The sequence below is a fragment of the Crocodylus porosus genome, unplaced genomic scaffold (genome assembly GCF_001723895.1).
Source record: "Crocodylus porosus isolate Cpor-Errol unplaced genomic scaffold, CroPor_comp1, whole genome shotgun sequence".
Taxonomy (NCBI): Eukaryota; Metazoa; Chordata; order Crocodylia; family Crocodylidae; genus Crocodylus; species Crocodylus porosus.
The window spans coordinates 15,657,167-15,669,894 of NW_017728927.1; the positions used below are offsets into that span (position 1 = coordinate 15,657,167).

Genomic DNA, 12,728 nt, shown 5'->3' on the forward strand with positions numbered 1-12,728 from the left:
CCCCTCAGTCCCTCAGCCCCACTTACCTTAGGGGGATCAGCTGCTGCTGCCCCCTCAGCTGCTCCGCTCGCCGCTGCCGCCGCTGCTAGTGCTGCACTCTCCTCCACTCCGGGGCCAGAAAGGAGGCACACGTGTGGGGAGGACACACGTGCGCCTGTGTCCCTCTTCTCCCCCCTGCTCCTGACCTCCAAGATCTGCACTCTTTTACATGCCCATTTAGGTGCATGGTAGATCCAATGACTGGAGAGGGCAAGTATAGACCAGAATTAAATGCTGGATGGATATATATGTAAGCGGAGAGAACCATGCCAGCAGAAAGTCTCAGTTATCCGTGGTCCTGTCCCTTCACACTGCCAGCATGCTTACTCCAGTTTGGCGGGACTAAGGCTGGTGAAGCTTTTGCAAGATGGGGAGAAAGATCCTCTACTGTCCTTGCCTCCACCCTTTTTCAGACCTAGCCTAGGTTGTGGTTAAAGCACTGGAATGGGACTCAGGATGTCTTGGGTTTTATTTCCAGCTCTGTGCTAAGCAAGCCACTCAAACTCTCTCAGTTGCCCATTTATGAAATGGGGATAATAATTCTTTATTGTTTCTTTTCTATTCCTTTGTATTTATCTTTATTCAGGGGTTAGTATAATAAGGCCTGGATCTTGGAAGGGACCTTAAGGCTCCATGATTAAAGGTGCATTTGAGCCTACCAGGCCATCAGGCTACTGTAGTTAAGGCATGCCTACGAATGGCTACACTGCAGTGGCAGAATCTCCCAGCTAGGCTGTTTCCAAGCTTCCCTTGCCTTGCTTCCAACCCTCCAAAACTGGAAATACTTCCTCCATCAGGTCCCTCTGCAAGCACTCTCAAACACAGAGAGCATATGTCATGAGTGCCCATGTAGGGATGCCCTGGAGTGCCCTCACTGGGGTATTTCCAAGTCTGGAGAGTGACAGCCATAGAAAAGACATGAAAACTGCACTCCCACTCTGCCCCTTTCAAACCACTGTAGCAACACAAAATTACTATTCATGATGATGGCAGTGATTAATCCTGTGCTGATTTTGCTTCCCCCTGATTCCAGGGTTGTACGTAGGCTCCTGGTTTTTGTTTGGTTTTTTCAAAGAAAGGCTTGAAAGCAATATATTCCTAGGAAGAAACGCCCCCCCCCCCCCCTTCTTTGCAATGTTGTTTGCTTAACAGCTGTGAGCATTTCTCCTGACCCCTTTTCCACAGAAAAGCCCTCGATATGAGTTATGGTATAAATATGGTTTGTAAATGGAACCTGGGGCTGGATCAATACCGCTCTTTTTCGCTACAGGGTAACATAATAACGAAAAGGTGTTCTCATAATTGTTATGAGTACAGGGGGTTGTTTCACTTATGTAGGTGAAATGTGTTAAGTCCTTTAATGATATGAGTTGACTCTGAGGCTTCTATAGTCATGTCAAAATGTCGATATTCTTAAAATGTTTTAGAGTTGGTGGTTTCAGTGGAGGGATTATTTGCAAAATAGTCTTCCAGTTACAGTCCAGTGACGCACAAATCTGCTGTTTACTAATTTCAAGTCCCAGACCTTCCAAATCTTGAATTAAATGGATTCTGCCTTCTGCCCCCCTCCCCCCTGCCAGCTGAAGATTCACCCAAAGTGTAGAGCTGCAGAGATGCTCACTGTTGCTGAGGAAACAGGAGCTCATATATATTTGTGCTGAATTTTTTCCCAAGAAGCTTGCTTCAGTATACTGCGATACTATGACTCCTGGGGTTCTGATGGATTTTGTATCCTTATTTATCTGAGGCCCAGATTCCCAGCGCCTTACTTACTCTGCATTGTACCTTACTATTCAGATCTCTCCTATAAATTCTCAGGGTATGTAAAAGGGTATCAAAATCTAGCCATCGGCAATGGAACCCATCTCAGGCCTGATCCCATTCCAGTTTGACCAGTCTGATGCCATTGGCTTGAACTGGGTTATTCCCTGGTTTATGGCATGGAGTCCAAATTACTTCTCAGAGGAGGGGCCAAGGAGCAGTGTGGTTAAGGCGTCTCTCTATAAGTCTAGAGGCATGAGTTTGAGTCGTACCCCATACTTGTGCCAAAGGTTGTCCCCAGTATTCCCAGCCGTGAATGTGTACCTGACTGTTCGGTCTGTGGACGTGAACTGCTGGATGCAAACCTTTAGGTAGTTACACCACTCCCCTGTGTGCTTCTGGGTATAAAAGCAAGCTAATCTAGTGGACCACCTAGGCCGTTTCTCAACTCATGTGATGCTCTTTCTTCAAATAACAAAGCTTAGAAAATGGCATTTGAGCGTGGTAACATTTCAGTAGTGTTTTAGAGCCTATTCTATCTTACTACACTGTTTGGTTCATCTGAGGGTAATCAGTTATAATAATTAATTATTTTATTTTCCAATTTATTCTAATTATTTACTTAATAAATGTTCTAATATGGAGGAGGATACTATTGCCACTTTACCCAGTGCCAGCATTAGGCCCTGTTGCATTGTTTCCATGGGTGGGAGGGAGAGGGGAGTGATTGTGTGTGGCAGGTTTGTTTCCAAAAAAGTCCAGTATCCCTGAGCACAGTGGACAAGTAACCAGTGGTTTTCTTGTTTAGCCATCCTCATCTGCCATTCCAGCAAGCTCTGTATGCAAGGAGCATTGTCTCTGTTCCTCCTCCAGGTCTTTGTGATGGATGCCTTCCTGCCTTTACGCCACACAGCTTACAAACCAACATCTTGGCTTCTGAGTTGGCAAGTGAGAAACCCCTCAGTCCACCTATCTTCTATCTCACCTGTCATGAAGAATATTCCTTTGAATATGATCCTCTATTGTTTGTAGGCTTCTTTATTATAGAACAGGATTGACTGTTCCTTCCATCACACCTGAAGGAGGATGCTTGGCATACTTGACAGCTAATAGCACCTTTCAGAACTAGTGATAATTAAGTTTCAAATAATATTACGTTGTTAATATTCAGCACAGATTGGCACATATTGCAACTCCCTGGAACTTCTCCCTCTTGAAAGCAAGCTACAATAAGATTTGTGGACCACTCAGGTGCTATATAAGACCTCAGAGGTCCAGAGTTTTAAGACTCAGAGACTTTGGAGCAAGTAGAGAATCGAATTCTGATATCCTTACTCAAGATAAATTGCCACTATAGGTTATAAACAGCATTCAGTCCTGGTGTAGTGCTATGTCATGCCAGAAGACACAACTTATACTTGAGACCTTTTTCTGGTATAGTTTATAACATATCTAAGAAAAGAAAAAGTTACACTGTCAAAAAGGCTTTCAGCCACTATGACTGTATTCATGCTGTGACATATGCCAGTGAAGCTGTTTCAGTTAGTGGATGTGATTTTTTTTTCAGACTCCTATAGGTAAGCTGGCCAAACATTTAAGGTTAGGACAGGCCGGAATGGAATTACAACAATTTAACCTAGAATTAAATTTGGCCTGTTGAATTGCAGGCTTGGAGGATTTGGTTTATATTCTCTAGACTTGGCAACCTCCAGAGAACAAATACTAACATTTAAATTAGATTGCAGAAAATTGTTGGTAGGTTTTAGGAGATGAACTGCAAGTATTCTGGTTTGCTAGTCAGACATTTTCCCAGAATTTCAGGATTCTACATTTTGTTGAAATCTCCTACCAAGGGCACGTCTACACATTGCCCTATGATTATGTAGCAACATGCTAGGGTGCCATACGGTGTGCTACGGTGACATAGTGATTATGCAAGTCTACACATGATCACCGCTATGTCACCCAAGCAGCTCCCCCGGCATAGTATACTGCTATGGTGACTTAGCAGTGAAATCTAACCCTGCACCATGCACACAGCATATACTGCACTGTGCTTTAGTACTTGCAAAGGGAAGCACTTAAGCACAGCACCACAGCAACATCGCCATACGGCGATGTGTGGACGCGCCCTGAGATTCTGAATTTTGCTGAAAGAGACAAGGGCATTTTCATTAAAGTTTCATTCTAGTACGACCCAAGCCAATAACACATATGAATAGAGCCTTTGGCCAATTATAGCAAACTTAAATGGAAAGTGTGTTGAGAGTCTGTTGTATGTTTTGACATTCAACAAGGTGGAAAAAAGAATAAAAATACATAATACAGCCTTAGAATGAGGAAACTCAAAATGTTTGTTGCATTGATCTAAAATCTCTTAGGATTGTATGTATAAGGTCTGCTGATTTCTTGTAGAGTTATAAGTTTCTTAGTTCTTCCAGAAGTGCAACTTCTAATCAGCTGTTAGCTATAACAGAGAACAAAGGAGGCAGCTTGAAAAGCACTTTCTGGAGCTTACTAATGGAGGGTCAGTGAAATACACTGCAGGCTGTTGGCTTAGCTATATTTGGCAAAACAACTTCACGTAAGTTAACATCACAACTGTTAGCATCATTGTACTATTGTACAACAGAGCCATTGTTAAAATGCTATCACAAGTGCCATTCTTGCCATGCCTGGACTTTCTGTAGATATCAAAGGGTGCTTCCAACACCTACCTAAACAATCCTTGAGAGGGCCTGTTTCTGACTTATGTTGCAAGCCAGCACCAATCTGTCTTCCATAAAGAGCCCCATAACTGCGTACAGTATAAAGCTTTTCCCCTCAACCATCATGATGGCCCTACAAGGAGCAGGAGGATTGCAGGCCAAGACAAACTCACCTCCCCTATGAGGGCTAGCAGAGGGGCCAAAAAGCATCCTGGGATACTGGGGGACTGTGTCCTAGCTTGAGTCAGGAGGGGAAGTGGCACAGGAGTTTGATAGAACGGTCTAACTTACCCTGATTAAAAATTATATGACATCCGTCTAGGTCCATCTTAGCCTGGGTCCCTCCATTTTTAAACTGGTCTATGCACACTGAACTTCTGTTCTGTTACAGGCTTAGACTGATTTCCAATCACTTATATTGGTTTGTCTGTAATTTCTGTACCTAGCCAAGAAGTCCAGTGCCCTATTTTGATAAGCCCAGAGACCTTGTGTAATAGTGTAGCTCCATGGCCTCAAACCCACAGTATGTTCACCAAAATAAAATAGTCTGTGATTAATTCTACAATAACAACAGCAAAGAGAAGCAATGAGAATAGGTTTTGAGAGGACCAGACTGAATAATTCTAGCGAGCACTCGAAACAAGCTGTCAAGAAAAGGCAGTCATGCAGGAGATTCATCAGATGTCTCTCTAGGTTCAGTGGCTTCTCTGTCATCAAGGGCTGTAAAAACCATGCCAGGCCAATAAATGCTTTCTGTATTTGTCACCACCATCACTGAGGCAAAAGATGCAGAAGTGTAGGATGCACAATCAAATGCCAGTGCTGAAACCAAGCACCTCTCTGCAGTTTTCTAGACCCATCCAGTACTGCTAATGAACAGTTGCAGCGATATGTCACTCTCTATCTCTTGTTTGGTTTGAAAAGCAGTATGTATGTGTTATAGGCAGAATAGCTGCCACGGATATTTTGGCGTATGCCAATGGCGTTAGGTATTTGCGGTTAATGCACTACTAATGTAGTTCGCTTTTCTATATTCTACCACTGTAAATGGGCCTGGATAAAGGTGGTGGGTGGGGGTTTGTATTCATTTCTCTTGCATATTTCATCCTTATTAGATGACAGCCAGATGTACTGGGACCCCATCTTTTCTGCTGATTGTGATTTAATTTTTTCCAATGATCAAAAAGCCTATTGTTATGGGGATGGCTTATAACTCTTACCACTGATGTGTGTAAGAACCACCTCTTATTTAGGATAAATTTAAGAAGCAAGAAAGATCCTGTATGGATCCAGATGGCTGAAACAATAGCAGTGTCCCCTCCTCCCAAACAGAGGAATGTATTACCACCCAGAACAAATATACATACAAAGGGAATTATTTTTCTGGGTCTTGTTTTAGGAAAGATATGTCTGAGAGAGAAAAATAGAGAGAATACTATAGAAAGAGCCCCAGAGAGGGAGAAGGAAAAAAAAAAGGCACACATGCATAGAGCTTTGTGTAGGCTTTTCTCACAGCCATGCTCCCACTGCTTGTTCAGGCTGAGTGCTGGCTGAAAGAAGCTTATGAATATGAGCAAAGAAACTGTCTCCTGGTGTTTGACCCCTGCTGTGTTCAGAGAAAAAGGATTTTTCACATTCTTTATACACAAACAGGGCTGCGTCAAAAATACATGGCTTCATCTTCAGTGTCTCATCCTTGCTGAAACAACTGCCAGGTTCCTTAGTTCTGGCTAAGCACTTGGGTCACAGGGAGGTAACACCATGTCAACCCTGAAGCCCCTGTAACTGGCACAAGAAGCAAGGGGGAGTTCCCACTTTTGCAAAGAGAATCATAGGGATTAGAGCCACAAGCCAACAAGCCAAAGAGAGGGAACAGGTAAAACGTAAAGAAGCATCAACATTGTGGTAATGTACATGCAACACCTCAGTTTCCACCCCACACCTCTGGAGGTGTCCCCAGACAAACCTTTAAGGGTGCCTACACATGTGCAGGGAAGTGGCACTGATGCACTGTAATTAGTGTGTCAGAGCAGACTTGATTAATTGAGTGTGCTGGACCATGGTAATTACTGCAACATACTCCAGTGTCATGTGTATAAGCATCCCCATGCTGAAAAATGGTGTTGGGGGCACTTTAACTGAAGCTCATTTTGAATCCATGTGAATCAGTGCGGGCACGCTGATTCACATGGAGCTCTGGGCACCTTAATTACAGTGGCTCTCAGAGCTGCTCTAATTAAAGCACCCCCCTCCCATAAACACCCTAGAGTGCTCAAACAGCAGCCTGTAGCTGCCCCCAAGTATGAGTCCAGCTCCATCAGTCCACAGTCCCTGGCTGCCTGGCCCAGGAAGACTCTAGCTTCACTGTGCACTCTTCTGTGTAGGGCTGACCATGTTTCACCTCCATGCTGCTGTCTCTTCCCCTTACTCTAACTTCAAGCTTCCTCTTCCTTTTTTCCTTGTCCCACAGTCTTGGGGGGTTTCTGGGAGTTGCAGTCCAAATTAACAGACTTCCTAACTTTGCAGACTGCCCCCCTGGTTCCGCTTGCTGTTATGCACGTTGGCTAGGGACAGACATTCAAAAAGCCCAAGTCTGAATTAATTCCATCTTTGAGGGTTAGTCTAAACTGGCTAGGCTAAACCAGTTTGTAACCACACAGACATCCCCTCTGGACTGAAGAAATTCAGGCACATGCCTGCAGTGGCTCAGGCTAGATGCTGGGGGGCACTAGAGTAGCTCTCCCTTCCATACCATAGTGCTGAGCTAAGGGAGGCGTGGCCAAGACCACTGATTAGGAAGAGCTCCCCCACCCCACTCACTGTTGATAACAGAGCATTGAGTTACACAGCAGGGAGTTACACAGGGAGTTGTTAGCATTTATCACCCCATCAGCAAAACAACAGCCTGTCTCATTAGTTCAAGCTCTTCTTAAACAACTTTTTCCATGGAAGGAACAGAGGGACTTTACCAGCTTTGATTAGCTCCAAAAAGCCCTAAGTCAACATTGTCCTGTCTGCCTTTGTGCCATCTCCCAGAGCACGGACCTTAGTCAGAATGTGGCATACTAACTAATGCTGAGAGGTATATGTATGAGGCAGAGGGAAGTGGGGAGTCCCTGCTTGAGCGGGGAGTGGTGAGAGGAAAGAGTGAGGGGCAGGAGGAAGCCAGGCAGACCCCACTGTACCTGCAGTCTCTGCTGGAACTGCAGCCAGGTGCTGGGTAATCCTCCCCCAGGGAAGGGTGCCAAGTGTCACGGTGAGACCGAACGAACAGGCTGGGTCTAGCGGTGGTGGGGTTCTGAGCGACACGGAAGCTGAGTTCTTTTAACAGAATGAATTTATTTGACTTACGCTTGGAAGAGCGCAGGTACGGAGTCTTCAGTTACAGTATTAACTCACAACAGGGGAACCTGTTGTCCCACGGGGTTCACCGACAGGACAAGCCTGTCGGATAAGTCCCAGGGATGGTCAACAGTTTATAATGGAGGAACAACACAGAACCGTAACTCGCTGGTGTCCGCTGAGAGCTGAATGGTCGGGTGGTCGAGATGGATGCCGAGGTCCAGAACCAGGTAAGTAGTCGAAACCGTAGTCAGAGTCCAAGGGGTGATCCGAGGTCATGGTTAGAGATCGATGCCAGGTAGGTCGTAAGCCGATAGATCAATATAATATAACACGAGGCGAAGAAGACCGAAAAGCCTAAGGGCCTAACTGGAAGACAGTCCCTGAACAGATCAGGCTCTGTTTCCAGTTCCGCGGGTCTCTCTCCTGAGGGAGGAGTCGTCAGACCTTTTATAGTAACTCTCATGGCCAATTAGATTGCTAGGAAGACTGAACTTTCTAGAAAGATTACTTCATACCTCTCATATGCTGGGCATGCGTAGCAACAAGCTCTCTGTTACAACTGAGCCTGCGCTTCTCTGAAAGTAGGTCACACTTGACTGACAGGCCTTCAGGTCATGAAAAGGGTGCCTGCAAGGCCCACCGCCATGGCGCGTGCTTTTATCTCCACTCCTGTGTTGGCAGCACACATGCTTTTTCTAAGACACCAGGGAGCGGGGGGGGCGGCCAGCCCTGCTGGGCTGGAGTAGAGAGCAGAGCCCCACCCAGAGTTGCAAAGCATCTGGGATGCCGAAAGACTCTGATTAAACTTAAACCAGCAAGGGGTCTGAGACAGACATTGCATAAACCGGTTTGACCCAAATCAGTTTAATTTGATGCTACATTCAACCAGGTTTATCTGAAACTGGTTCCAGACATTTTAAAACTGGTTTATGTATACTGAACATCTGTTCGGTTACAGGTTTAAACCAGTTTCTGATCATTTAAGCTGGTTTATGTGTAATGCCTGTTCCTAGCCATTATATTCACATTACAACACCATTGAATACCTCACTACAGCAGTTCTTCAGCTTGTATGGCATAGAAACTGTATATTGTAGATTCTGTATTTCATTGGGCCCCAAGTCTGTTAAATAGCCAATCACTGTATAGATACGGCTCAATCAGAGTAGGGGTGTGCGAAGTGGGCCCTATTCGATTCGGATTTGGATTTGGCCTGAACTAGGGACAGTAATTCGATTTGTTGATTCGGATCACTGTCCCTGATTCAATTCAGCCGAATCCAAATCTGAAGATTTGATGCTGATTCAGAGATCAGATGATAGAGCTTTAAATGTTTTTTCTACATACCATGAGATACCAGCACTACTTGTGAACACTAAGATGCTGGGGCGCATGGAGCGTCTCACAGGAGTGCGGGGGGAGCCCTCCATGTGCTCGGAAATGGACCAGAAGTACTTCCAGTCTACTCCCAGGTCCACTGGGGAGTGTACAGGGTCTCTCCCCTCCCCCCCATGCCCTCCAGCTCGGCAATTGGCCATGGCAGGACCCCAAGTGCCCACCCCAGACCCAGGAGGCATCAGTTGCTGAGCCAGGGGTGGCATGCCCTCCCCCCGTATGCTCCCTGGCAGACCCAGAAGTGGACCGGAAGTGTTTCTGGTCCACTTCCAGTTCTGTTGCCTAGTGCACTGGGAAGCCCCCATGCTTCTGCGGACACTCCATGTGCCCCAGCATCACAGCACTCATGAGCCCCTGCAATCTAGAGGTATGTAGAAAAAACTTTTAAAGCTGTGTCTATGTCCGAATCTTTCACTGTTTCATGGTTTCTAGGGTCGGAAGGGACCTGAGTAGATCATCTAGTCCGACCCCCTGCCATGGTAGGAAAGAGTACTGGGGTCAAATGACCCCAGCAAGGTGTTCATTTAACCTCCTCTTAAAAATCCCCAGGGGAGGAGCCTGCACCACTTCTCTTGGAAGTCCGTTCCAGATACTAGCCGCCCTGACCGTAAAGTAGCGCCTCCTGATATCTAGCCTAAATCTACCCTCTGCCAGCTTGTGACCGTTATTCCTGGTCACTCCTGGCAGTGCACGGGGGAACAGGGACTCCTCCAATGCCTACTGATTCCCCCTGAGTAGTTTATAACAGGCCACTAGACCCCCCCTCAGCCTTCTCTTGTGGAGGCTGAACAGGTTCAGGTCCCATAGCCTCTCCTCATAGGGCCTGCCCTGCTGTCCCCTGATCATGTGAGTGGCCCACCTCTGGACCCTCTCCACGCTGCCCACATCCCTCCTGAAGTGCGGCGCCCAGAACTGGACACCGTACTCCAACTTTGAATCTCTCTGAATCAATTCAGAGGGTTCCAATTCAATTGGAGCGATTAAAGGGTCCTCTGATTCGATTCAGATTCAGAGATTTGGCTGCTGAATCAGGCTGAATCTCTGTCAAATTGAATCGGGGACTGAAGCTTTGCACAGCCCTAAATCAGAGCTGCCAGGAGAGCCCATCAAGATCCACAGCCTACAACCCTATTGCCCTCAGAGATGCCTCCACCTTCCTTCAAAGAAATAAGCAAGTCTCTCTCTTCTCTTTTAAGACAGCTACAGAAGACAGTGGTGCCCATCTCACCTTCATTATATAATCTCCTAGTATTTGGGCCAGAAACAGGGGGTACAAGAGGAGCGTTCCTCGCTAACTTAGTGATAGGGGAGCTCCCCTGGAAGGAGGGAGTCCTGGGTTCTGGTCCCCACTCTTAGGACTAATTCTATCTTTTAAATGAAACAGTCAGATAAAAATACTTGAGCAGTCCCAGGAGTAGGGTTAGGGTTCCCCCTCCCCAGGACTGTGCTAACCACTAACCCAGTGATTCTCAGTGGTTTTGATTCTACAGTCCACCTTTAGCCTGGTCCAGTCCAACTCTTCCTCACTCTCTCCTCCATCCCATAGCCCACTTTCCACAATCCCTGTACACAGGCCACACTTCACCTCCTCTCAGCCTCCCATACAGTGCTCACCTATCCCTGTCCAGGTTCATATAGAGCCTTATTGCTGTGCTCACTGTAGAGATGCCTGAGCGAGCTCTGTACATGCTAGCCCTGGGACAGCAGTGATTTAGGTACATTCACGCTGATTTAGCTCAGATTAGCTCCATGCAGCACCATGTTCAGGCAGTTCTGCTACTTGCTGTTTGGAGGCAAGAGCATCCTGGTGTCTCAGCACAACACTGCTTGGTACGTCAGGAGCTTTCTGGGGAATGACAGTCAGCTGACATCCAGGCAGGGCACCTCGCAGCCCACATAGTCCTCTAGTAATTTGTGAAGGTGAAGCTTTTGTTCAAAAAATCAGGAAGATAAATTCAGATCTCACTTTCTGATTTGCTTGTCAGCATACACCAGGTGGGAGGCACAGGGAGTCTGGTTGAATTCAGTGTACAGTGCAGCGCTAACAACAAGGCCCTAATTTTGGTCTGAAGTTACAGAAAAGAACAGGTGACATTACCTGTGAGAAGACATAGAGCTGGTTGAGCAGACCTTATGTTAGTGCAGAAGACCAACACGTAGATTAGGTTGCCAAAAGGCCTCTGGATCAAAGCTATTTCACATACTGAATGGCTGTTATCATGTCTTCCCCTAGTCTTCTCCTAAGCAGACATAGCAAAAACCAGGTGGTTCAGCATTTCCTTGTAAATCATGTTTCCCAAGCCTCTTATCATTCTTCTTGCTCGCCTAAAACCCCGAGTCCTAGCGCGCACAGTCTCTGTCACTTTGTCATGGGTGATTCTACCTCAAAATTGATGTTTGTGCAGCGGAAATAGTCTATCACTTTCTCTGCCCATAGCAGGGATATTGTGATGCTTAATTAATACCTGTAATCTCTTTTGAGATGCTCAGATAAAAGCTGCAGTTGAAATCCAGAGTGCTATTATTATTACAAGCAGGTGCATTATTACAAACAGGATCCACAAAAAACAGAAACCGTAACTCGAGGAGCCGTATGCCTTTGTATCTCCCTTTAGTTAATCAATTGCTAACCTTAACTTGAGACTGACTGCTTCTTACTTTATTTCCAAGCCTTCCCTATTGGGAGCACATGTCTAACCGTGATCTTTTTCAGCCATGGGATGGATTTGTTGGTTCAGTTCTGAGAGACACAGAAATCCCTGCAGGGACTAATTAATGGCTGCCTCTTGGAAAACACTCTAGACCAAATAAATCAGATCTGTTTATACTCAAGAAAAGCTGTGCTATCAAGAAAGGCATAGACTGCCTTCCTATCTTGCAGACCTAATCATTAGTTTTTAGTTTAAAAAAGTGGGGGAGGTGGAGGGAGAAGAAAGAAAGAGGTTGTTTGCCATCCAGAATATTGTAGCCTGAAGTGTAAAAATAGGACTAGGGGTTGCTGGGTTTTTTTCCAAATTAAACTGTATGGTGGACTCAGAATGGAGCTGAAAACATGTGAGGACATTAGATTTACTTGCAGTTACAAGCCTGTTTGCTTATCTCATCCAAAAAAATATTCTTATCATCAGGTTTTTAAATCTCTGCTATGGTATTCCCTTACCTTTTGTTTCTGAACTGTACTAGAGCCCTGGTTCTAGGACTACATTCTTTTGAGGGAGCCTGTTTCCGCACTGGGTATAGCATCACTACCCAGAAGACATTTATCTTTTTGTAGGAACTCAACATAGATGTGTGCTTTCCCCATTTGACAAAGCTCCATTTCAGTGATGCAGAAAATTAATTAGGGCATTTTATTTTCTCAGTTTATAGAGCTAAACATTGTTTCCGAGGTTGCAAAAATGGTAACTGTGTGAATGAATGAACACAGAATCTGACTATTTTTGGATCAGCAATAATAGTAAAAACAGCCATGAAGAATAT

At 45.5% G+C, this 12,728-nt stretch overlaps 1 long non-coding RNA gene across 4 annotated transcripts in view; it reads right to left on the bottom strand.

Moving 5' to 3' along the window:
• The window catches only part of LOC109314758, a 26,480-nt gene extending 14,511 nt beyond the window's left edge, over positions 1-11,969 (bottom strand). The window contains exons 1-2 of one of the 4 annotated variants that reach the window (XR_002102364.1): positions 11,714-11,964; positions 11,347-11,488 (exon numbers count right to left, since the gene is read on the bottom strand). This is a non-coding gene — a long non-coding RNA (uncharacterized LOC109314758). Of the gene's footprint in view, positions 1-11,346 lie in introns of all 4 variants that reach the window. The other 3 variants (XR_002102363.1, XR_002102361.1, XR_002102362.1) reach the window with 3 other exon arrangements.
• Positions 11,970-12,728: the final 759 nt, after the last annotated feature.